At 42.0% G+C, this 26,935-nt stretch overlaps 1 long non-coding RNA gene across 2 annotated transcripts in view; it reads left to right on the plus strand.

Moving 5' to 3' along the window:
• The window catches only part of LOC124553924, a 62,488-nt gene that overhangs the window by 15,480 nt on the left and 20,073 nt on the right, over positions 1–26,935 (plus strand). For both annotated transcript variants that reach the window (XR_006968168.1, XR_006968169.1), the window contains exon 2: positions 23,087–23,149. This is a non-coding gene — a long non-coding RNA (uncharacterized LOC124553924). The remainder of the gene's footprint in view (positions 1–23,086; positions 23,150–26,935) is intronic.

Raw genomic sequence — 26,935 nt, forward strand, 5'->3', positions numbered from 1 at the left:
AGACTGGTCAACAAGGGACTGATTGGAAGCCTGAGACCCACTTAATGATTTTGCATAGGGCCAGAATTTTCTTGGGTTTTCTGCCAAATCTTTTGCTAAGGTATAACAGTGTCAGTTGTGCTTTGCACATAGATTTTTCACAGATGCCTGAATCTCTACTAAGCTTTGCTTGTCATCATTTGTGCATTCTATTTGGAACTGCAACTGTTACAGCCTCTGTTTCCTCAACATGTTTCAAATTTTGTTATTAAACCATAATGGGTCTTTCCCATCCTTTTTCCACTTACTAGGCACATAACTTTCCAGATCACAATTTACAATCTGCATGAACTCTGCCAGTAATGCCTCTAAGTGCATCTTATTGGAACTGAGTGACATCAATTCACTCTCCAAGTGACATGTTAACAAGTGCTTACCTGCTTTTTCTAGTAGAAACACTCTCCTAACTTTCTTGACTGATTTATTAATTTTCATGACCAGAGTTGCTACAATTACATCATGATCATTAATCCCTGTTTCTATACTGACATTGTCGATAAGATCTGGCCTGTTTATGGTTACATGATCTAAAATATTTCCGTTGTGTGGTGGCTCCTGAGCTACCTGCTCAAGACAGTTTTCAAAAAACATGTTCAGTAGTATTCCGCACGACTGTTCATCTCTACCCCCTGCAATGACTCCATAGACATCCCAGTTTGTACTTTGTAGGTTGAAGTCACCTCCAACTAGTACTGCATGATCTGGGTATTTATGCACTACAGACTGTAAACTTTCTTTGAATGGCTCTAGAACTGTCACAGTGGAATTTGGTGACTGGTAAAAACATCCAACAATTAACTTGGTTTCACCTACGCCTGTTACATATGACCAGATAACCTCACTGTCACACTCCACCTCGGACTCAATAGGGACAATATTTTTGTCAACCGCATGAACACCCTCCCCCCTCCCATAGCCTATAATTTGTCTTTCTGATACACATTCCATGACTCACTACGTATCTCAGAGCTTTCCACTTTGGGGTTTAGACAGCTCTCACTCCCAAGAATAATTTGATCACAAGAGCTTTCCTGGACAGCAGTAAATTCAAGAACTTTGTTATGAATATTTTGACAGTTTCCTTGTAAAATTTGGCAGTCAAAGTGTCTTTAATCTGAACGCGGTCTGACTTCCTTTGCTGCACATCGACTGGCAAGTGTTTATCAGAGTACCTCAAACTATCATCTAGCCTAAAAAATCCTCACATGCACTCCACAAGTACTCTACTATCCGAATAGCTGCATCCTTTGTGTAGTGCACCCGTGATCTATTCAAGGAGTGCTACAAATCCCCAACTGATAATGCAGGTCTAGAAATCTGCAGCCAAGACCACCACAGAGGCCTTTGGCTGAGGCCCTCAACTCGGCTCCAAATTAAAGGACCCCATCAGCTCTGGGAACAATGCTGCATATGGCGAGCTCCGCTTGCACCCTATGTGCGAGGCCAGCAGTCTTTACCACCTCCGCCACCCACCTGTATGAACTGGGGAGAGATGTGGTTGATGCTGACGTGGGCCACAACTTGCAGACGACTACCGTATTTACCTGAATCGAAGCCGCACTTTTTTCCGGTTTTTGTAATCCAAAGAACTGCCTGTGGCTTAGAATCGAGTGCAAAGTAAGCGGAAGTTCTGGAAAATGTTGGTAGGTTCCGCCACAACTAACTTCTGCCGTCGAATATATGTAGCACTACACATGCATGTTTTGCAGGCACAACGATAAATACTGGCGCCAAAACCTCTGCGTCAGTAAATAAGTTAAAAAAAAAAAAAGGTGGAAGACGAGCTTTTTTCTACGCCCCGAGTTTCCACCACTGCATTTTCATACATTATCCAACGAAGTAAATACAAATTCTGTATTGTTCATCTTCGAATGTAGCAGCATTTCAGTGTACTACGAAAATCCGACTGGCAAGACTGTTTAGGATGTTTGTCAATATGGCCAACTCTACGTTCTGAATTTTTTCCTACCTGTGAGAAGATATGGTTGCTAATAAGAACTTTTTGAATTGTGAATCACATGCAGTATTCTCTTCACCATAAGATTAATACGAATATAAACATGTTGCCATGTATTCTTTCGTGTTTGCTGCTATCTCATTTAAGTCCTGTCTGCCTAATAAACTACGAAACTAGAGTGAGACAACAGCAAACGCGGAAGAATATACATATCAAGTCATGTTTATATCCATATTATTCTTATGCCTAATAGTGATAGTCAGAAATGAAGCATGGCAATTGACTAGATTTTTAAATCTAAGAAGACCCTAATTTCTGTGCAGAATGTAATATACTAAAGAGGCGTCTGCAAAGATTTTCAAACGGAGAAAAATTTTCGCTAAACTCTTGTTCAGAACATCTATCATACGCAGTCTATTATTTAGTTCTTGTTGATCATTATCAAAGAAAGCAGCAGTGTAAGTAACAACAAATAGCAGTCTCTTGCCATTGTTTAGTTAATGAGACGATTTCTCTCTCTCTTTTTTTTTTTTTAATTGTAAGCGGCGGTAGTGCGCACAAAAGCAAGCCATGCCATGAGCGGCGACAGGCCGTAAACACTCATTATCAGAATGTGACAAACAATGCATGACACAGTACAGTAATGCATTTTCAGGTTAGAGTGACGTAAGCACCTATAACAAAGAAAGCAGTGCTTATCAGATCAAAGAAAAATGAGCAATCAATTCAAACCAGACGAAGCACGAGAAAAAGGAAGGGTACCCGTATAAATACGGACGGAGCGCCTGACGCATAGCAATGGCTACCTGGAAAAGCTTAACTGCTAAGCTTACGACTCGAACCAAACTACTGTAGCTGTATCTCCATTCATTTGACCTAAATTGTGTCTCGTATTACAATGGACCAACTTTGTTTCTATTTGGAGGTGCGGCCTAAAACTTTTCTCTCCCCTTGAATTTCGAGTCTCAAATTTCAGGTGCGGCTTAGATTCGGGATTTCCCCCCCCCCCCCCCCCCCCCTCCCCCCTCCCTTGATTTCGAGTCTCATTTCTGATGTGCGGCTTAGATTCGAGTAAATACGGTACATGCTGCATGCTCAATAGCCGCAGTCAGTGCTGCCTCTATATCTCGGATGAGACCCCTGGCAGACACACCAGGTGCACATTGGTTTTCTTTCCAGACCTGAACGCTATCTGCCTTACTTCATCATCATTTCCTTGGGCCTTTGTCCCACCGCAATGTGGGGTCAGCCTCGTTACTATGGATTTGGCAATGTTAGTGTCAGAGGGTGGGCAGACGTCCTTCCTCTTGCCACCCCGTACCCCTCAGGACAAAATTAGTGTACCCCAGCTGTCGGTGTCTAGTGTAAGCCATGAAATAATGCAAACGTTTTTTCAAATATCTGCGAGTCGTGTAACTGAGGCGGGACATGGGGACCAGATACCACATCCAGGCTGGCCGGCACTCCAGGCCTCATCGTTAATCCGCCAGGCGGACTCGATCTGGGGCCAGCGCACCTACCCGAGTCCAGGAAGCAACGCATTAGTGCTCTCAGCTGACCTGGCAGGTGTATCTGTCTTACTTAGTAGAACAAAATACAAGCTAACTTTATTTACAAATCGTAGGAAATTATGAACTAACATTCTGATTGGCTACCAACAGCTTCAACAACTGACTTATGATTCACTATGTTCACTTCCCATCATTCATCATGTGAGCAATTACCAACAGCAGCATGTAGTGGAAGAGCCATGATACACCATAACTGCATTTTTATCAACTTCCCTTTTGAAATGGCCATTGGTTTTAGAAATGCCATTTTGCTTATAATTATATGCAGAGTTGATCCAATTTTTATCATGAGTTACCAATAAATACTTTAGGTCCACCTGTCCCTGCCTTTTGGGTAAGTGTTAGCTTTTGCTTTAATTTAACTTCCAATAATACCTCACCAGCTGAATTTTGAGTGTTAACTCCTACAAAGACTGCACTGCTGATTGTGCGGTTACAGACTTCTTTTTGATGTTTGCAATACATTCTGCTTCAGCAATGGGAACTTACTTCTCTGTGAGAAATGGTACATTGTGTACGTGAAGGTTGATTTATCAACTTACTTCATCAGCTTGATTTGAACTTGGAGACTGACTCCAATATTTAGGAGCATTATGAGTCCTTTTTGTGTGGAATGAACTGTTAGCTGGTTGGTAATATTTAGGAGGCTATCTGGGTGCAAATATGCAGCAGCCCAAAACCATTGCACATTGTCTGTTGCCGGGCACACATGTTACCTGCTTCATTGGTTTCATGCTGTCACCTCTCTAACATCCAGAGGACTCTGAAACACACAACAAACCACAAGAAGTACCATTATTGTACCATATCTAATGTTAATGCATTACGAGCCACACTTGAAAACATTGCCTCTGAAATGCACACCAAACAATAAGGTGCACAGTTTTTATACCATACCTCTATGTTAATCTATTACATCAATCCAATCTCGCTTATTTTCCAGTATGACATCATAAATGGTGATCCTGCTAATCTATTTAGTACATCCAATTTTCGTACTGGTACATTACTTAACAGAAAGCTTCTTTCAAATGATGTTCTTAGCCTGGTCTTTTACATTTCCTATAGTTTGCAAGACTCCCGTAGGTATATTTGTCTTTTTTTATGTCATAATAACAGGAGGTATTGAAACTTCCTGGCAGATTAAAACTGTGTGCCAGACCAAGACTTGAACTCGGGACCTTTGCCTTTCGCGGGCAAGTGCTCTTCCATCTGGTAGAGCACTTGACCACGGAAGGCAAAGGTCCCGAGTTCGAGTCTCAGTTCGGCAGACAGTTTTAATCTGCCAGGAAGTTTCATATCAGCGCACACTCCACTGCACAGTGAAAATCTCATTCTGATTACAGGAGTTATTGTCACTGTTACTAAAAAAAGAATTCTGTGACCATGCTGACCAATATTAACTGATTCCTGAAGGTCTGAGTGATGATTACTAAACATCTCTACTTGAGTGCTGAATACAGTTTTAGATTAATTATGGCAATTTATTAAATAACTAACATCAAAACTTAGTACGACAAAAAGAGGAATGAGAATAGTGTGTTTCATTCCTTTTGCTGAGTAATATGTACACTCCTGGAAATTGAAATAAGAACACCGTGAATTCATTGTCCCAGGAAGGGGAAACTTTATTGACACATTCCTGGGGTCAGATACATCACATGATCACACTGACAGAACCACAGGCACATAGACACAGGCAACAGAGCATGCACAATGTCGGCACTAGTACAGTGTATATCCACCTTTCGCAGCAATGCAGGCTGCTATTCTCCCATGGAGACGATCGTAGAGATGCTGGATGTAGTCCTGTGGAACGGCTTGCCATGCCATTTCCACCTGGCGCCTCAGTTGGACCAGCGTTCATGCTGGACGTGCAGACCGCGTGAGACGACGCTTCATCCAGTCCCAAACATGCTCAATGGGGGACAGATCCGGAGATCTTGCTGGCCAGGGTAGTTGACTTACACCTTCTAGAGCACGTTGGGTGGCACGGGATACATGCGGACGTGCATTGTCCTGTTGGAACAGCAAGTTCCCTTGCCGGTCTAGGAATGGTAGAACGATGGGTTCGATGACGGTTTGGATGTACCGTGCACTATTCAGTGTCCCCTCGACGATCACCAGTGGTGTACGGCCAGTGTAGGAGATCGCTCCCCACACCATGATGCCGGGTGTTGGCCCTGTGTGCCTCGGTCGTATGCAGTCCTGATTGTGGCGCTCACCTGCACGGCGCCAAACACGCATACGACCATCATTGGCACCAAGGCAGAAGCGACTCTCATCGCTGAAGACGACACGTCTCCATTCGTCCCTCCATTCACGCCTGTCGCAACACCACCGGAGGCGGGCTGCACGATGTTGGGGCGTGAGCGGAAGATGGCCTAACGGTGTGCGGGACCGTAGCCCAGCTTCACGGAGACGGTTGCGAATGGTCCTCGCCGATACCCCAGGAGCAACAGTGTCCCTAATTTGCTGGGAAGTGGCGGTGCGGTCCCCTACGGCACTGCGTAGGATCCTACGGTCTTGGCGTGCATCCGTGCGTCGCTGTGGTCCGGTCCCAGGTCTACGGGCACGTGCACCTTCTGCCGACCACTGGCGACAACATCGATGTACTGTGGAGACCTCACGCCCCACGTGTTGAGCAATTCGGCGGTACGTCCACCCGGCCTCCCGCATGCCCACTATACGCCCTCGCTCAAAGTCCGTCAACTGCACATACGGTTCACATCCACGCTGTCGCGGCATGCTACCAGTGTTAAAGACTGCGATGGAGCTCCGTATGCCACGGCAAACTGGCTGACACTGACGGCGGCGGTGCACAAATGCTGCGCAGCTAGCGCCATTCGACGGCCAACACCGCGGTTCCTGGTGTGTCTGCTGTGCCGTGCGTGTGATCATTGCTTGTACAGCGCTCTCGCAGTGTCCGGAGCAAGTATGGTGGGTCTGACACACCGGTGTCAATGTGTTCTTTTTTCCATTTCCAGGAGTGTAGTATGAAACACATCGAACATTATTTCAAGTGTGCGTGAGTGATGTTAACAGGACAAAAGCAAGCCACCAGCAAATACTGTCATGCTCTGTGAGAGAAGGGCTGTGCAGCCAGAATTGTTAGTTGAAAGTATGTATCATATTGTTAGCAGTAATTACTGGCTTTTGCGGATACTGTGCGTTATGATGAGCTTAGCCTAAGAATGATGTGTCCATACTAATTATGTACAGTGAAAGTATATTACAATTTTCCTTATGAAATGTCTTCAGTGTCTTATAGTCAACCCATTTTTACATATCCACAGTACAATTAATGGTATCATACAAATAATTTATTGTTTACATACCTAGTGTCCATTGTAAGCTTGTTCTAAGAAGAACATGAAACTATAGATCAGGGATAGTCAACCTTTTTTCCTGCTGCCCACTTTTGCGTGTCTGTTAATAACAAAATTTTGTAACCACTTGCGGGTTCCACAGTATGATGATTAACAAAATAGGGAAGTAACTTCACTTTACAAAATTTACAAAGCAGAGTTACAGCAAGATAAAACACACAAAAGTATTTACTTACCAAATACTTTGTCATCGAGGTTTCTACAGCTGCTGCCATCTCTCTCATCCCAGTCTCCATCGTTCACAGTCATACTAGTCTCCTTCATTAAGACCTCTTGCCGCCATTGCTTTGTTGGCGTCATCTTTCCAGCATCTCGCAGGTCTACCACACTTTCTTCTTTGATGTGGAGTCCATTGCCATACACGTTTTGGCCATCTTGTGTCTGGCATATGCTGTAAGTGACCATACTAGAGTCGGCGCTTCCTTTCTGTGTAGTCTAGGATTGTGCTTCCGACATTAATAACCTCTCTGATCCTATCATTTCTAATATGATCAAGCGTGGAATATCCACAAATCCGTCTCCAGAAATCCATCTTGACAGCCAGCAGGAAATCTTTCTGCCTTTGAGTTAGTTCCCATAACTCTGCACCATATGTTGTGGTACTTTCAATAATTGTGTGGTAGATGGTATGTTATTTTTCTGTGCATTATGTTTTTGTTCCAGAGAATACCATTTAGTTGTTTTATGGCTCGCTTGCCCTGGCCAATTTTATTGTTTATATCATCCATATCATCTATCTTAGAAGCTGAATTAAGGAAAGGCAAACCTACGTTCCTAGCATTTGTAGACTTAGAGAAAGCTATTGACAATGTTGACTGGAATACTCTCTTTCAAATTCTGAAGGTGGCAGGGGTAAAACATAGGGAGCGAAAAGCTATTTACAATTTGTACAGAAACCAGATGGCAGTTATAAGAGTCGAGGGACATCAAAGGGAAGCAGTGGTTGGGAAGGGAGTGAGACAGGGTTGTAGCCTCTCCCTGATGTTATTCAATATGTATATTGAGCAAGCAGTAAAGGAAACAAAAGAAAAATTTGGAGTAGGTATTAAAATTCATGGAGAAGAAATAAAAACTTTGAGGTTCGCCGATGACATTGTAATTCTGTCAGAGACCACAAAGGACCTGGAACAACAGCTGAACGGAATGGGCAGTGTCTTGAGAGGAGGATATGAGATGAACATCAACAAAAGCAAAATGAAGATAATGGAATGAAGTCGAATTAAATCAGGTGATGCTGAGGGGATTAGATTAGGAAATGAGACACTTAAAGTAGATGAATTTTGCTATTTGGGGAGCAAAATAACTGATGATGGTTGAAGTAGAGAGGATATAAAATGTGGACTGGCTGTGGCTAGGAAAGCATTTCTGAAGAAGAGAAATTTGTTAACATGGAGTATAGATTTAAGTGTCAGGAAGTCATTTCTGAAAGTATTTGTATGGAGTGTAGCCATGTATGGAAGTGAAACGTGGACAATAAATAGTTTAGAAAAGAAGAGAATAGAAACTTTCGAAATGTGGTGCTACAGAAAAATGCTAAAGATTAGATGGGTAGATCACATAACTAATGAGGAAGTATTGAATAGGATTGGGGAGGAAAGAAGTTTGTGGCACAACTTGACTAGAAGAAGGGATCGGTTGGTAGGACATGTTCTGAGGCATCAAGGGATCACCAGTTTAGTATTGGAGGACAGCGTGGAGGGTAAAAATCGTAGAGGGAGACCAAGAGATGAATACACTAAGCAGATTCAGAAGGATGTAGGCTGCAGTAGGTACTGGGAGATGAAGAAGCTTGCACAGGATAGAGTAGCATGGAGAGCTGCATCAAACCAGTCTCAGGACTGAAGGTCGCAACAACAACATCATCCACACTTCTACCATTGGACGAGTGTCACTCCCAGATACTTAAAATTATGACACCCTTTAACAGTATCAGCACTGAGTTGTAAGTCGTTAACAGCATTTTCTCACACTTTCAGATATTCTGTTTTAGATACATTTATGACAAGACCCCATTTTTCATATTCTTCTTTTAGTCTGTTGAGCATGTAATTTGCATCTTCCTCATCTACAGCTACTAGCACTAGGTCATCAGCAAAAAAATAAAGTGAAAAAGATCTCGTTGTCTATGGGGATACCCATTCCTCTTCATTTCCTTTTCCAGGATTTCAGTGCCTCCTCTAGGTAGATCTTGAAGAGTGTAGGGGCGAGTGTTCATCCCTGGTGTAGTCTCTTTGTCACCTCAAACTCTTGAGATAGTTGATTTCTCATTTTTACCATTGCCATACGACCTTGGTAGAGGAGTCTGACAGCTATCACATAGCTTGGTGACACGCCATTATCAATTAGACCTGTCCATAGCTTGTTCTGTGGAACTATGTCGTAAGCTTTCTGGAGGTCTACAAAGACAAGGTGGTTCATAAGGGCCCTTGCTGTCCTTTTCTCCACTAGATTTTTGAGGGTAAATACTCCATCAGTACAGGAGCAACCAGGTCTGAATCCATTTTTCTCTTCAGATTCAGTTATTTCTTCCTCTATCCTCCTTTTTAGGATACGGCCATAGACTCCACCATCGATAGCATCACACTAATACCACGATAGTTTGCACAATTTCTCCTGTTGCCTTTCTTAAATATTGATGTAATTGTTGCCTTTTTCCACTCCTTTGGGGCTTCAACACCTCTAAACCATTTATCAAATAAACCTATCAGAGTTTTGATGGTGCTGCTTTAACCAGTTCTATATAAATTAATCCTGGACCTGGTGACTTTCTGTTTTTCACGGCATTAATTGCATTTTGGACTTCCATGAAGTCCAAAATGAAGTGAAACCTAATAAAAATGTTTTAAATGCCCTTACAACCAACTGCCCACTAAAAAATCTCACATCTTTATGGTTTTGTGAATACTGGCTGACAATTGCTCCACCATAGCTGTGAATTTAATTTTTTAATGTTGTTTGTCTCAAGTTCAATCCACTGGTAAAAGATGTTAGCTTACGCCTGTGACATGATTGCATTGTGGCATTCGACGTCATCTGTGTGCCACCAGAGGTAGAATGCAATACAAAAATATTTATTTTACTTTCGGAAGTGGGTCTCATTTGCACTGATCTGTGTCCTAGCTCAAGGTCTAGGATAGAAGAAGACAACAGTTTGGTTGTGAGCTGTCAAAATTAACAAATCTACTGGCCATTAGAATTGCTACACCACGAAGATGACGTGCTACAGACACAAAATTTAACCCACAGGGTGTTGTGATATGCAAATTATTAGCTTTTCAGAGAATTCACACAAGGTTGGCGCCAGTGGCGACACCTACAACGTGCTGACATGAGAAAAGTTTCCAACCGATTTCTCAGACACAAACAGCAGTTGACCGGCGTTGCCTGGTGAAACAATGTTGTGATGCCTCATGTAGGGAGGAGAAATGCATACCATCATGTTTCCGACTTTGATAAAGGTGGGATTGTAGCCTATCGCGATTGCGGTTTATTGTATTGTGACAGTGCTGCTCGCGTTGCTCAAGATCCAATGACTGTTAGTAGAATATGGAATCAGTGGGTTCAGGAGGGTAATACGGAACACCGTGCTGGACCCCAATGGCCTTGTATCACTAGCAGTTGAGATGTCAGGCATCTTATCTGCATGGCTGTAACGGATCGTGCAGCCACGTCTCGATTCCTGAGTCAATAGATGGGGACATTTGCAAGACAACAGTCATCTACACGAACAGTTCAACGATGTTTACAGCAGCATGGACTATCAGCTTGGAGACCGTGGCTGCGGTTACCCTTGACGCTGCATCACAGACAGGAGCGCCTGCGATGGTGTACTCGACGACGAACCTGGGTGCACGAATGGCAAAACATTATTTTTTTGGACGAATCCAGATTTTGTTTACAGCATCACGATGGTCGCGTCCGTGTTTGGCGACATCACGGTGAATGCACATTGGAAGCGTATATTCGTCATCGCCGTACTGGCGTATCACCTGGCGTGACGGTATGGGGTGCCACTGGTTACACGTGTCGGTCACCTCTTGTTCGAATTGACGGCACTTTGAACAGTGAATGTTACCTTTCAGTTGTGTTACGACCCATATTTCTACCCTTCATTAGATCCCTGCAAAACCCTACATTTCAGCGGGATAATGCATGACCACATGTAGCAGGTCCTGTACGGGCCTTTCTGGATACAGAAAATGTTCGACTACTGCCCTGGCCAGCACATTCTCCAGATCTCTCACCAGTTGAAAACGTCTGGTCAATGGTGGCCGAGCAACTGGCTCGTCACAATACACCAGTCACTACTCTTGATGAACTGTGGTATTGTGTTGAAGCTGCATGGGCAGCTGTATCTGTACTCACCATCCGAGCTCAGTTTGACTCAATGCCCAGGCGTATGAAGGCCGTTATTACGACCAGAGGTGGTTGTTCTGGGTACTGATTTCTCAGGATCTATGCACCCAAACTGCGTGAAAATGTAATCACATGTCAGTTCTAGTATAATATATTTGTCCAATGAATACCCGTTTATCATCTGCATTAAATGTGTTATAGTAGAGGCCCCCTGTCAGTTACAGGTCCCGCTCAGCAGACAAGCAAGGTGGGCTGCGAACCTCCCTTCAAGAGCTCATATCAAAACATCACCAGTGAATGTAAACATCAACAGACTTTCCACATAAACCTGGTACTACTTTGTGAAAAGCCATGTGACAGAGATCCACCAATTGTAAGTAATTTGACTAAGTGTAGCACTCCACAGAATCAGTGTTATAAGCATGTCAACAGAGTCGAACCACCAGTGTGAACCTACAACTACGACAGCTCCAGCCGATACCTAGGCTGGCTCTAGCCCAGTAGACAGCCGTGGTCGTCTTCTGTAGAAATGTGTATCTTGTTGGACATAACGCCACTTTGGAATTGCGTAGCATAGTATTTCCTTTCACTGTCTTGTAACTTTTATCTGGCTTTTGCCACCACAAGAATTATTGTGTTACTAGTTGTTCTTGTGTTTGTAAATTATTGCATGTCAAGAAGGCGTTTTGCTAAATAAAGTGTGTTCACACATAATCGTTAGTTCTTTCCTGCCGACTGCAGGACACTACATGAGTGGTACTGAAGGGTTCAATATTTCTGGATGCTATAGCTTTTCACTTTTGTTTCAAATAACTATGGAAATGAGGAAAAAGTATGTGTTTTCAAGAAGGGTCATCAAACAGATGCACAAAACTGTAGGTGTACAGCTCTAACATCGGTCTGTTGTAGTATTTAGGAACATGTTGTAGGCTTTCATGTTATGACATTTCTGAAGACCAGAAATCTCCTTTGTCAGAACCAACATGGGTTCCAAAAACAAAGATGGTGTGAAACCCAGCTCATTCTGTTCATCTACAAGATCCAGAAACTAGTAGGTACAGGCGCCCAAATTTATGTCACGTTCCGTGACTTCTGGAAGGCATTCATTACAGTTCTGCACTGCCGCCTAACAAACAGAATATGAATGTAAGGGATATCAGACCAACTCTTTGATTCAATTGTAGAGTTTCTAGCAAACAGAACACAGCATGTCATTGTGCACAAAAAGAAGTCTTCAATCATAAAAGTAATTTCAGGCATACCTCAGGGTAGTGTTATAGGACCATTTCTTTTTACAATGTATGTAAGTAACCAAGTAGATAACTTCAGAAGATCCGTGATGGTTTTCGCAGATGATGCTGCTGTGTGCAGGGAAGCCATGACACTAGAAAAGTATAACTGAATGCAGAGGATCAGCACTTGGTGCAGGGAATGGTAGTTGACTCTCAACATAAACAAGTGTAATGTATTGTGAATACACAGACAGAAAGTCCCTTTATTGTTAGATTACATAATTGCAGAACAATGTCTCGAAGCAGTTACTTCCATGAAATGTCAAGGAGTACACATATGGAGCAATTTGAAGTGGAACAACATAAAATTAATCAAAAGTAAGACAGATGCCAGACTAAGATTCATTGGAAGAATCCTCGAGAGATGTAGACCATCAACAAAGGAAGTAGCTAATTGCAAACAGCATTCAAAATGTTTTGCACAGTTGTTTCTAATTTTTTTATTTTTTGCAGGAGGAGAATGAAATTCTTTTGTGAATGTACTTGGAACATTTAGCTATACATTGAGCCCACCTACTCGATGTAGCCTCCATCAGCTGTGACGCACCTGGCCCAACGTTCTTTCCATGATGTAAATGCACTTTGGTAAAATTCTGGGGATTGACTTTTACACCATCGCTTGACTCAGGAAATAAGGTCTTTCTCACTAGCAAATGTTTTACTGTGCAGTTGGGCCTTCAGCCGACCAAAGAGGTAAAAATCAAACAGAGTCAAGTCCGGACTTTAGGGAGGATGAGGAATGATTTTCCAACCTATTTTCCTGATTTTCTCCTGCGTCATAAGGACTGTATGGGGTTTGGAATTGTCATGGTGTAGTCTGATGAGCTGACATTGAAGCTGTGGTCTGTGGGCCTTGATGGCACGTCGCAGCTTGTCCAGTGACAAATAGTAATGGTCCTGGTTAATTGTGGAGCCAGGTTCCAAAAAATCATTGAAAATGACACCACACTGATCCCAGAAGAAGGGAAGTGAACGTCTTGGTTTCTTCTTCTGAGGGGAACTCGGATGATGCCTCTCCACAGATTGGGTTTTGCTCTCAGGATCAGACAAAAGCAAGCATGTTTCATCCTGGGTAATGATGCCCTCGAAACACTGTTTCCACTCTTCATGAGACCCTCACACACATTCTTCCTCATCATTTTCATTTCCCTTGTCAATAATTTAGGCACCCAATGTGCACAGATTTTTCTGTACCGTAGTGACAGTACCAGCGATACCACACTACCCCATGACAAACAAGTCATTTCAGCAAGCTGTCGTGTCATCACACATCAGTCATTTTGGTTGATTTGATCAATGGTCTCCCTATTGACATCACTCACTGCCGTTGATGATCTACCTACTGCTGCGTTTCACTGTGTCCTCCTCATAAACAGGAAGCAACTTCCTGTGAATCAATGTGTCAGAGTCATAGTCGGTCTTGAAGAGGAATTCCATCACTGACAATTGCACAACCTGACATCTACTTCATGGTCCATTATGGCTCACAAAAAAAAAAATACTTTTATATACCAACTTATAGCTAAATGTTCCAAGTTTGTTAAAAAAAAATTTCATTCTCCTCCAGCAAAAAATAAAAAAATTAGAGATGACTGTGCAAAACTTACTGAACGCACATTGTACAAAACAATCATTTGACCAATACTTGAACATGACTTGTCAGCCTGGGATCTATACCAGGTGGGATTGGTAGAGGAAATAGTGAAGATCCAAAGAGCAACAGCACTTTTTAACAGATTCATTTAATAAGCACAGAGATATCTCCAGATGCCCAGTCAGATCCAGAGCAGACACTGCAATAGAGGCTTTCTGCATCACAGTATGATCTACTATTAAAATTCTGAGATCATGCATTTGTAGAAGATTCAAGCAGTAATTGCTTCTTCCAGTGTTTATCTCACAAAAAGACCACCGAGGTAAAACCAGGGAGATTCTAGCCCACACGGAGGCTTACCAGCCGTCATTCTTCCCAGGAACCATTCATGACTGGAACAGGGAAAGAGGTATGTGACACTGGTTCACAAAGCATCCTCCGCCACACACCGTAAGGAGGCTTGCGGAGCATAGACGCAGATGTCTTGCACACTAGTTTTGTTGTGAGACTTGTAAGGTACCATTATCAATTCAGTATTAAGAATGTGGATATCAGATGCTAATGCTCTTACATTGTAATTGGTGTTGTAGAATTCCAGGAAGTTGTAGGCCAGTGGTAGTTGTGGTGGGGGAACTCTTGGGAAACTGGGCATGCATTTGTATTGTAAGAGATAGTCAGCCAGCAAATGTGGCAGGGCTGAGGCCCAGAGATGCAGAATAAAGGTTTAATTCCAAGGTATATTGAGTCTGAAAGTGAAAAGATGAGATACAAGAGTAGTGTTTGGGATGAAATATTCAACGAAAGTAATATATACATCAAAAAAAGTTTTGCATCATCCTGGTTCCCAGAACTCCTGTAGATAGATGTTGACTGTGGATATTGTATCAGAGACACAGTCTCTTGACTGTTCAGAGATGTCACTGAACCTGCCCAAAGATGTAAACAACCATGCATGAGCAAGGGTTATTAGACAAAGGGGGTCCGACAGCCGATCAGTTCCAGTCATTCCACCAGGAAGGAGGTACACGCCTCGTGTTGTCTGTGGTTCAACCGTGGCTAGACAGTCAACACTGTAGTTAAATCGCATCCACAATGTTACTTTGTGTCAGAAAGGGCTCTCAACAAGGGAAGTGTCCAGGGGTCTCGGACTGAACCAAAGCGATGTTATTCTGACATGGAGGAGATACAGAGAGACAGGAACTGTCGATGACATGCCTCGCTCAGGCCACCCGAGGGCTACTACTGCCGTGGATGACCGCTACCTACAGATTATGGCTCTGAGGAACCCTGACAGCAACACCACTGTGTTGAATAATGCTTTTCATGCAGCCACAGGATGTCAAGTTACGACTCAAACTGTGCGCAATAGACTGCATAATGCACAATGCACAACTTCATTCCCGGCATCCATGGCGAGGTCCATCTTTGAAACAATGATACTGTGCAGTGTGGTACATATGGGCCCAGCAACATGCCGAATGGACTGCTCAGGATTAGCACCACGTTCCCTTCACCGTTGAATGTCGCATATGCCTTCAACCAGAAAATCATCAGAGACATGTTTGGGGGCAACCCGGGCAGGCTGAACGCATTACACACACTGTCCAGTGAGTGCAGAAAGGTGGAGGTTTCCTGCTGTTTTGGAGTGGCGTTATGCAGGACCAATGTACGCCACTGGTGGTCACAGAAGGCGCTGTAATGGCTATACAATACGTGAATGCCATCCTCCGACTGATAGAGCAACTAGATCGGCAGCATATTGGTGAGACATTCATCTTCATGGACGACAATTCATGCCACCATCGTGCACATCTTGTGAATGAATGACTTCCTTCAGGATAATGACATTGAGTAGAGTCGCCAGCATGTTCTCCAGATATGAACCCTGTCGAACATGCCTGCGATAGATTGAAAAGGGCTGTTTATGTACGATGTGAGCCACGAACCACTCTGAGGGATCTACGTCAAGTCGCCCTTCAGGAGTGGAACAATCTGGACCAACAGTGCCTTGATGAACTTGTGGATAGTATGCTGTGACAAATACAGGGATGCATCAATGCAAGAGGATGTGCTGATTGGTATTAGAGGTACCAGTGTGTACAGCAATCTGGACCACCACCTCCGAAGGTCTCGCTGTATCGTGTTACAACATGCAATGTATGGTTTTCGTGGGCAATAAAAAGGGTGGAAATTATTTTTAGGTTGATCTCTATTCAACTTTTCTGCACAGGTTCCGGAACTCTCGGATCCGAGGTGATGCAAATTTATTTATTTATTTATTTTTTATTTATTTTTATTTTTTTATTTTTTTATGTGTGTATGTGAGGTAAGTATGATAATGGAAAGTAACAAACATCTGTTGTCAAGCAAACTGAATTTTTTCCAATCGAGAGAATCTGATGAGGGACCATTACCTGTATGCAGGTGAATTAGTAAACTGAATTTAATTGAGAGACTATTAGCATTTCGTCTGTCCCTAGTGCATCCCTGCCTCCAACCCTTCCCTCGTGGCTGATATCCTTCTACTAGACCTAGGTGCAAGACCTGCCCCATACATCCACCCACCACCACCACCACCATTCTGCATGCACATCACAACTAGCAGACTGTCTCTCCACATGAATGGTCACCCTCAGACTGTAGCCTAGAGACAGCTGGACCACCTACCGTATTTACTCGAACCTAAGCCACACTTTTTTTCCGGTTTTTGTAATCCAAAAAACCGCCTACGGCTTAGAATCAAGTGCAAAGCAAGCAGAAGTTCTGAAAAATTTTGGTGGGTACCGCTACAACTAACTTCTGCCATCGAACATATGTAGCGCTACACAGGCATGCTTTGTAAGCACAAAGATAAATACTGGCACCGAAACCTCTGCGTCAGTAAATAAATTTAAAAAAAAGGTAAAAGACGAGCTTTTTTCTCCACCCTGACTTTTGACTACTGCATTTTCATACATTATTCAACGAAGTAAATACAAATTCCGTATTGTTCATCTTCGAATGTAGCAGCATTTCAATGTACTTCGAAAATCCGACTGGCAAGACTGTTTGTCAATATGGCCAACTCTACATTCTGAATTTTTTCCTACCTGTGAGAAGAGATAGTTGCTAATAGGAACTTTTATGAATTGTGAATCACATGTAGTATTCTCTTCGCCATAAGAGTAATAAGAAGATAAACATTTTGCCATGTATTGTTTCGTGTTTGCTGCTATCTCATTTAAATCCTGTCTGCCTAATAAACTACGAATCTAGAGTGAGACAACAGCAAATGCGGAAGAATATACATATCATGTCATGTTTATATTCTTATGCCTAGTAGTGATACAGTCAGAAATGAAGCATGGCAATTGACTAGATTTTTATATCTAAGATGACTCTAATTTCAGTGCAGAATGCAATGTACTAAAGAGGCACCTGCAAAGATTTTCAAACGGAGAAAATTTTTTGCTAAACTCTCGTTCAGAACATCTTCTTTCATACGCAGTCAATTATTTGGTTCTTGTTAATCATTATCAAAGAAAGCAGCAGTGTAAGTGACAACAAATAGCAGTCTCTTGCCATTGTTTCACTAATGAGACGATTTCGCTTTTTCTTTTTTAATTGTAAGCGGCGGTAGCGCGCACAAAAGCAAGCCATGCTGCGAGCGGCGACAGGCCGTAAACACTCATTATCAGAATGTGACAAACAATGCATGACACAGTACAATAATGCATTTTCAGGTTAGAGTGACGTAAACACCTATAACAAAGAAAACGGCGCTTATCAGATCAAAGAAAAATAAGCAATCAATTCAAACCAGATGAAGCACGTGAAAAAGGAAGGGTACCCATATAAATACGGATGGGGCACCTGACGCATAGCAATGGCTACCTGGTAAAGCTTAACTGCTAAGGTTATGACTCGAACCAAACTACTGTAGCTCTATTGTCATTCATTCGACCTAAATTGTGTCTCATATTACAATGGACCAGCTTTGTTTCGATTTGGAGATGCGGCCTAAAACTTTTCTTTCCCCTTGAATTTCGAGTCTAAATTTCAAGTGCGGCTTAGATTCGAGAAATTTTTTTTTTCCTCGATTTCGAGTCTCATTTTTCAGGTGCGGCTTAGATTCGAGTGCGGCTTGGATTTGACTAAATACGGTAGTTGTTGAACATGCTGCCAATACAGTATGCTTCATTTTTAATTACTGTTTCACAGCCTGTGCTATGTGGTTTCTCCCTTCCAATACCAGCTTTTCTGAATTGCACAGCTGCAAACGCTGTGCAGTGTGTATATTGTTCCCATAATCACTCGTGGCCTTGACCTCCATTAGTCCCCGTCCTCCTCCCGCCCATCCCTATCCACAATCCCTTTCCAGTACTACACATGCCTCTTGTTTTCCCCCTTCCCCCTTTCCCCGCTCCCCTCCAACATAGCCTTCCGATGCTGCACCCAGCAGCCCTATCCATCGTCACTGTATTCTTGCACGTTCCCACAGGTACACAGCTGCTCTCAACCATGTACAGTGAGACACCTTTTACTTCAGTGCCCCTGTTGTCATCCGCTACACACCCGTTTACTGCTCTCGCGTGATATATCATCCCTTTCTAAATGATTAATGGAAAATCTCGTATTAAGATGTGAAACAAATACTAACAAAGAGATAGAGGGGCTGGCCAGTACTTACCTCAGCTCAGTACAGCCGATAGATTCACAAAACAGAACAGAAAATTTACATTCCTAGCTTTCGGAACTTTGTTCCTTCGTCAGGGAGGAGAGAGGAGAGAAAAGGAAAGAAGGGAAAGTGGATTCAGTTACTCACAACCCACGTTATGAAGCAACAGGGAAAGGTAAACAGGGAGGGTAGCAAGGATGGAGGCATGGTTGTCAGAGGGAAGCCAAAGATATTCTACTGTAAGTACTGTGCCAGCTTCAAACCAAAGAGGATGCATACAGAAGTAAAGATGTATATAGTATAAAGATAAACACAACTATGTAGGATGGAAAGACGTGTGAATGGCTAAAGAGGAGAGGGAAAAAGGAGAAGACTGAAGAGTAAATGGGAGTGAAGTCGGTTAATGTAGGTTCAGCCCAGGGGGATGGTGGGATGAAAGGATGTGTCGGAGTGCAAGTTCCCATCTCCGCAGTCCGACAGACTGATGTTGGGTGGGAGAAGCCAAATGGCACGTACGTTGTAGCAGTTTCCTTGGTCCCTAGAATTATGCTGGACAGCATGCTCTGCTACTGGGTATCAGACATCTCCTAGGCGGACAGTTTGTCTGTGCCCGTTCATGCGCTCAGTCAGTTTAGTTGTCGTCATACCGATGTAAAAGGCTGTGCAGTGCAGGCATGTGATGTCCAATACCCAGTAGCAGAGCATGCTGTCCAGCATAATTCTAGGGACCTAGGAACCTGCTACACCGTATGTGCCACTTGGCTTCTCCCACCCAACACCAGTCCCTCGGAACTGCGGAGATGGGAACTTGCACTCCGACACATCCTTTCATCCCGCCATCCCCCTGGACTGAACGTACGTTAACCGACCTCACTTCCATCTACTCTTCAGTCTTCTCCTTTTTCCCTCTCCGCTTTAGCCATTCACATGTCTTTTCATCCTACATAGTTTTGTTTATCTTTATACTATATACATCTTTACTTCTGTATGCATCCTCTTTGGTTTGAAGCTGGCACAGTACTTAACAGTAGAATATCTTTGGCTTCCCTCTGACAACCGTGTCTCCATCCTTGCTAGCCTCCCTGTTTACCTTTCCCTGTTGCTTCATAACCTGGGTTGTGAGTAACTGAATCCACTTTCTCTTCTTCCCTTTTTTCCCCTCTCTCCTCCCTGATGAAGGAACGAAGTTCCAAAAGCTAGGAATGTAAATTTTCTGCTCTGTTTTGTGAATCTATCAGCTGTACTGAGGTGAGGTAAGTACTGGCCAGCCCCTCTATCTCTTTGTTAATATCATCCCTTTCAGCAGATGATGCGCTCAGCTGATCGCGTCCTTGAGTTTATCAGTGTCAGTAAGATGACATTGGTCATTCGAAGCCCTTCTTATGGGAAAGCAACCCCCCTTCATTAGTAGTTTTCTAAGATTTCCTTGTGTTTTTATTTTCCCTCCTCCTTGAGTTTCGCTCCCTTTGCTGCTGATTTAACATTCGGCTTTTTACCCTCCCCTAAACCACAAAATGGGCACTTATGACAATAGCAGTTTTGTGCCCTAAAACCATAACAAAAAAATGAGCATCTTCCCTGCCCCTCTCATGTTCCCTACCTCCGTTATCCGCTCCACCTAGATTGCTGTTCACATCAGTTGGATCCCGTGTGTGTGTGTGTGTGTGTGTGTGTGTGTGTGTGTGTGTGTGTGTGTCGCAACTCCTGACATGCCTCTGTGTGTGTGTGTGTGTGTGTGTGTGTGTGTGTGTGTGTGTGTGTGTGTGTGTGTGTCGCAACTCCTGACATGCCTCTGTGTGTGTGTGTGTGTGTGTGTGTGTGTGTGTGTGTGTGTGTGTGTGTGTCGCAACTCCTGACATGCCTCTGTGTGTGTGTGTGTGTGTGTGTGTGTGTGTGTGTGTGTGTGTGTGTGTGTGTGTGTCGCAACTCCTGACATGCCTCTGTGTGTGTGTGTGTGTGTGTGTGTGTGTGTGTGTGTGTGTGTGTCGCAACTCCTGACATGCTTCTGTGTGTGTGTGTGTGTGTGTGTGTGTGTGTGTGTGTGTGTCGCAACTCCTGACGTGCCTCACTCATCAGATGATACCATTTGCATTGGTATTGTCACAGTGTGCTGTTTCCATTGTCACTTCAAAATGTTAAAAGCATTTTATCAATCCACCAACTATGAAATGTGGTCAGTGATTTGGTTTTTGACAGTAAGGAACGTTGCAAGAGCAAAAACTTGTGGATAGATAATTGAGGTGTATGACCTCACTGTGATGAGTAACGGCAAAGCGCATAAGTGGGTGAGAGGTTTCAAGGGAGGGTGGGAAAATGTGCAGTCGGGCCAACTGTTGGTGATATCTGAAGATTTGGTCAAAGCTGTGCACAAAAAGATTTGTGAAGACCAGCGATTCACTTTGTCAGATTTAGTACTGGAATTTCTAAATGTGGGTAGAACAACATTGCACAAAATTATCTAAAAGGTTCCAATTTTGCAAACTGAGTGCACATGAAGTTCCTAGGCTGCTTACTGAGAAACACAAAATGAAAAGAATGGCTTGTGCATTTGATTTTTTTGGACTGATATCATAAGGAAGGTAATCAGTTATAAAGATCATTGTCTCGGTATGAGGCATGGGTTTCTCATGTGACCCCTAGAGTCTAAATGTCAATCAATAGAATAGTGTCACACATTATCACCAATAACAGTCGAGGCCAAGCAGACAATTTCAATAAGCAAAATTATGGCAACTGTGTTTTGGGATGGGAATTGAGTATTGTTAGTCAGGTTTATGCAGTAAGGGACAACAGTAAATGCAGCCATTTACTACACTACCCTGACTACACTTCAGTATGCAGTACAGAACAAGCAACGTGCCATTCAAGCATCTGGAGTTTTGTTCTGCACGATGACACCAGATCCCAGATCTTTTGGATCAGATCTTTTGGATTGGAACATATATTTTGGACTGGAACACACCTTTTGGACTGGAACACACCTTTTGGACTGGAACACACCTTTTGGACTGGAACACACCTTTTGGACTGGAACACACCTTTTGGACTGGAACACACCTTTTGGACTGGAACACACCTTTTGGACTGGAACACACCTTTTGGACTGGAACACACCTTTTGGACTGGAACACACCTTTTGGACTGGAACACACCTTTTGGACTGGAACACACCTTTTGGACTGGAACACACCTTTTGGACTGGAACACACCTTTTGGACTGGAACACACCTTTTGGACTGGAACACACCTTTTGGACTGGAACACACCTTTTGGACTGGAACACACCTTTTGGACTGGAACACACCTTTTGGACTGGAACACACCTTTTGGACTGGAACACACCTTTTGAATGGGAATAGACTGTCAACCCACTCTATACACTCCAGACTTGGCACCGAGTGATTTTCACTTGCTCTGCTACCTAAAGGAGTTTCTTGGCAGTAAGTGATTTGCAGCAGATGATGAGGGCAAAGAAGCAATTAAAGACTTGTTATCCACACAGGTGGCTGATGTCTATGACTTGGGGATACCTAAGCTTGTAGAACATTATGACAAATGTTTAAACAACTGTGTAGAGAAACCTGTAATTAATTCTATGAAAACAGTTTTTTGAAAAAATCTCTGATGTTTTGTAAGAAAATGGACATTACTCTCCAGATAACCTTTGCACTTTGGAAGGAGGACTTTCTCCGAAAGCCTGGAATAACCACTTGTGTAACTCATGTGCTGTATCCTGTTTACACTCATCTGATAGCCACAAAATTGAGAAAATCTTTCTGTTTAAACAAATAAGGTACCAGTTATAAATGCTATCTGCTCTTCATTAACTTGAAGCGGTATTGGCAGGTATTAAAGAGCAATGGTTATTGCAGCAATTTATAAAATTGTGGAGGTGGCTGTATAGAGCCACACTACAACTTGAAAATATGGTGATAATGGTTATAGAGGTAGAAGGTTGAATTGCAAGATCCTGATAAATGTTGCACATATGTTGTGTTTAACGTCATTAACACAATTTTATGTCAGCTGTCTGAAATAAATCTTACGGACTTAGTATCACTCATAATATATTTTTCAGAGTGAAAACTAGTACAGAACTAATTTTAAAAAGATTTTTCTTTTAATTTATTCTTAAGAAGTACTGTATTTCAAGTGGAAGATAATGAGACTATTTTGTGGTGATCATGACCATTAAATACACCCATTACAGTTTGTTTTATTTTTACCACAGGTCCAGGTTTACCCATCCAATGTGAAAGTAGAAGAGGATATGCAAGGGGGTATGAATCCGGAGGTAATTCTACGTTTTATATGGCTGTATAGAATTAAGTGCTGTTATGCTTTGGTAATACTGGGCGTTTCAAAATGAATATCGGAGTTTTACGGCTTTGTGGCATTTATTTCATTCAACTTACAATTATAAATAATACATCAAATGAAAGAGCAACTCACAGTTTTGTCTGTATACCTGGGCACACACACACACACTGTTTCCTGTGTTTTCTGTTAGAAGGTGCTAGTAGCAAAAATGGCGACTATTGAACTGGAAGCTTTTTGTGTTTTACAATTTGCAAGGTCTGCATCCTTTGTTACAGTGCGTTGTGCATTCCGTATTAAGTTCCATTGTAATCTTCTGAGTGATAACAACATGTGTAGATGGTATCGTCAGCTTGAAGACACCGGTTGTCTTTGCATAGGGAAGAGTACGGGATAACTGAGAGTTACTGTAGAACACACTGAACAGCTGAGAGAGTCTTTCATGCATAGCCCCAAGAAAACAGTTTGGAAGGCTAGTCGTGAATTAGCAATTCCAGTGATGTTTGTGGAGACTTTTAAGGAAATGTTTACAACTATGTACTTGTCATTTGGAGTTGGTACAAGCTCTGAAGCAAACAACTATGGCTTATGTGCTATCTTTGCAAATGAAATGTTGCTGAATGACAGTGAAAATTTTCTGGATCGTGTTGTCTTCAGTAGAGGTGGTACAGTAGTAGTGTGACTTCCCTGATTTTTTTTGGTGCCATATCCTGTTGGAAACTTTATTGTCCTGTCTTTTTTGGTATAGCAACTATAACATGTATCTTATCTTGGTGCACTAGAACTGTTGCTGTTTCCTCAATTGGAGGAAGCTGAACCACAGAACTTTATTTGGCTGCAAGATGGTGCCCTGCCTCACTGACACATCTCAGTATGTGATTTGTTAAACGAATGTTGTACCTGACCACTGGATTGGTCAGAAGTGGCCAGATGACAGAGCTTGTTTGGCACAACTTCCATGTTAACTTTATACCACGTGATTTTTGCCTATGGGGTTCATAAAGGATCATGTGTATGTGCCTCTGCTACCACGTGATGTACCTGACTGAAGCAATTGTTGCAACAGTTATTCCAGATACACCAATCAAGGTTAAGTACAGAACTCGCCTATTGATGCAATATGTGCTGTACAACAAATGGTGCTTACATTGGACACTTGTAAGAAAAACTATTTCAGTTACTCTTTCATTTGGTGTATTATTTATAATTGTAAGTTGGATGTAATAAATGCTACAAACAAATTGCCTGTCTGCTTTGTTTGATCATTTTTTCTGACATTTTGCCAGCATGAGTGGGTGGCTTTGTCAAAGTGTTGCTGTCTTGTCACCAGCAATGCCAGCCACTTCTGTTGGTGAAATGTCAGAAAAATCATCAAACAAATGTCGGCTGAAGAACCCTGAGACTGAAGCCGACAAGCAATTTGTCAACAAGAAGCCACAAAAGCCTTAACCATTTTGAAAATGCTACAAAGCCTTAAAACCCTGTCAATTTTGAAACACTTGGTATTATGGAGAATGTAATGGAGTGGATAACCAATTTACTTCTGATATTTGTGTACTCAAAATGTTATCTAGGCTTTTGCAGTTGTGCTTGCTAGCTCTGCAGACAATGAGGAGATTGAGATAGTGTTAAGATGAAATAGAAGAAATTATTTAGGCGCAGTTATGGAACATCTGGTAGAACATATATAGCTTACAAATAAAGATAACAGTTTAAGTGGCCATAGTAATGTAGTGGGTAAAGTACGAGACTCCAGCCGTGGTGGTCCTGGGTTCATTCGGTAGTAGGGGCAGGAAGTTTTCCTTGTTCCAGTTTTCATGAACCCACTCTACTGTGCAGGCTGTGCAGGAAAAGTTATCTCCATAAGGACACCGTTACAGTGTGGCTAATGGCTGTATAGTACTTTAGTAGAGCTGGCCATGATGTCTCCCCCGATTCTGCATTTCCCATGTGGCTTCTCATTCTATGGGCGATGATTCCTTTGCTACTCTGGGTCCAAGAAAAGTTGCGGGTTTTTTAATTATCACTGGACTATCAAAATCATGATGCAGTATTCCACGGTTTATTTGCAGCAAAAACACATATTTATTGCCATAACTACATAAACAACTACACTCAACCGTGGCCAACACTAAAGTGGAAGTGGCCGAAAACCCATTGTAGACCAAAGATCACAGTCATAAGCTACAAAAAACACACAATTCCAATATCGATTATTTATCGCAACACCTAACTTAGTATTATCTTAAGCAAAAGCTTTTTTAACACGGCTTTAGTGTATAATATAATAAAATGATTTATATTTGTCAGTTCCATTACAATAGCCCCCCAAGAATTTTGTAAGTATGAAAATGCGAACAAAATTCTGACACCAGAATAATGGGACTGCCAAGAATCTGATTATAAATATATTGAAATTTTTAATAGTACTGTTTCCTTTGAATTATGCTAACACTGAAATTGTTATACAAAGTGAAGGAAAACATACAATTGTTGATATTAAGGTAAATGAAATACCAAAGAAGTTTTACAATTTTCACTTAGAGTCCATAATGCTGTAGCACTTCACATTAAGCCATTGAAAGATTGTAACTTTTAACTACTGGTTTGTTTTATTTTCTTTTGTTGCCCACTTTTCACACCTCTCACAGTAATGTCCCATATTGTCCATCTGCATATAGGTGACTTCCGTTAATAGGTCTGATTTCTGCTTGTCCTGCAGCACGTCTGTTCCCAAAGCTTAACTGTCTGTATCACTTCATTGACTATAATGCCATGTTATCTAAAAATCACACACAGAGATCACCTTTTGGTTAAGTAATGTTTATATGTAAGTACATGGTTAGGATACATAGTTATCCTTCTGGTAATGTTTATCTAGTGGGAGTAGTTTACAGAATATGTCTGAGTAATACTACACAGGTATGAACTGGACCAAAAAAGATCCTTTAAATAATAATAAATTCAATAAACATGTAATACAAATGCATTAACATATTGGGTGTAAAATGTATCACAGACTATAACACTTACTTCAAGGACAAACAAAAAATTAACTTGTTTTCAAGAGTAAAGTTACAGGCAGTTTGTTACAAGGGTTCATATTCACAGTAAAAGTGCAAAGGTAGAATCATGGATGGAAGTTTTGGAATGGTATGTATCTATCAAAATTAAAAAATATTACTGCCTATGCTTTTGCAGTGGTTGAGAAAGAAATATACAGTAATTCACGTGGTTTACTAAAAATGATTCTCTCCTTGTAGAGTTGGACATTTCAAGCACTTAAGTGTGTAGTAATTAGGACTCTGCCTTTAAGAGCAAAAAAAATTAAAAAACTTAATTGTTGCAGGACAGATTTAGTGCTGATTAGTGGCTTGCATTTTAAATGATGTCTCAACAAGTGTGGTGTGAGAAAGTTACACAAGCTAAAATTACACAAATTATCAAATATCAATGAAATTGCATAAACATACAGAAATATCAAGAACTAACATGGCAAGCTTATTACACAGAAAATTCATTGCAAACACTTCATACAGTGAATACATATTGAACAAATAATAAACATTTTCAAGAGCCCAAATCTGTATCAAAATCAGACAATTTTTGTATATAAAATTTCATAATTTCCAGTGAAAAACTTTTGTTGAGTCACCTTTTAACTTTCTCAGAAAAGTCTTACCCCTTTTGTTTATACAATTTCAACGAAATAATATTCCTTAGCCCGAGAACTTTCCTGGATTAAGATACACCAACCGGTATG

The sequence above is a fragment of the Schistocerca americana genome, chromosome 11 (genome assembly GCF_021461395.2).
Source record: "Schistocerca americana isolate TAMUIC-IGC-003095 chromosome 11, iqSchAmer2.1, whole genome shotgun sequence".
Classification (NCBI taxonomy): Eukaryota; Metazoa; Arthropoda; class Insecta; order Orthoptera; family Acrididae; genus Schistocerca; species Schistocerca americana.